Raw genomic sequence first — 989 nt, 5'->3', positions numbered from 1 at the left:
CTTCTCTGTAGCCAAATATATTGGCCCTGGGACGAAAATGAAACGCACCAATCGACCTGGATCATTATTATTATTATTATTACTGTTGTTGCTGGTGTTTCATTTGTCATCGTCTTCGTCATCGTTGCCACTCGATTGGACTTAAGCGAAACTGTAAGGAACATTGTATATATTTCTGTCTGTCTGTGTGTGTGGAAACATGTAAGTATAATGTGTCTGTGTGTATGTTTACATGTATGTATATATATATATATGTGTGTATACGTGTGTGTGTGTGTGAAAACATGTAAGTATAATATGTCTGCATGTATGTATATATATGTGTGTGAGTGTGTATACATGTATATATATATGTGTGTATGTGTGTGTTTGTGTGCGTGTATATGTATATCTATGTGTGAGTTTGTGTGTTATATACATGTAGTATGACGATACACAGAAACGCAGGTATATTGTGTATGTGTGTGTATATTTATATGTACAATCAAATATATATGTATATGAACATGCATATGCACGTATATATGTGTGTGTGTGTATGCACATATTCATAAACAAATATATATATATATATACATGTAAATACAAGGTATGGAACTCTTGGCCTCTGAGTCACTCATCTAACTTTATACACAATCCGAAAAAACAGATTTGTGTGCACACACGCACATGTACATATATGTATACGTATATTATACTCGTACTCATAAATGCGTATATACATGTATGTGTGTGTGTGTGTGCGCGCGCGCGTATGTTTGCAGTTTTTATCTTTTCATGTTTCAGGCATTAGACTGTGGCCATGCTGGAGCACTGCTTTGAAAGAGTTTTGGTCAAATGAATCGATCCCAGAACCGTTTCTTTTTAAAGCCTGCAGCTCATTTTATCAGTTTCTTTCAACCAGACTGCTTGGTTACGGAGATGTAAACACATAAATACTGGTTGTCAAGTGGTGGTACGAGGCGGGGGGGGGGGACAAACGCATACAC

The sequence above is a fragment of the Octopus bimaculoides genome, chromosome 14 (assembly GCF_046866305.1).
Source record: "Octopus bimaculoides isolate indiv1 chromosome 14, ASM4686630v1, whole genome shotgun sequence".
Classification (NCBI taxonomy): Eukaryota; Metazoa; Mollusca; class Cephalopoda; order Octopoda; family Octopodidae; genus Octopus; species Octopus bimaculoides.
The sequence above is the reverse complement of the archived record's forward strand: the minus strand, read 5'-3'. Positions refer to the sequence as shown.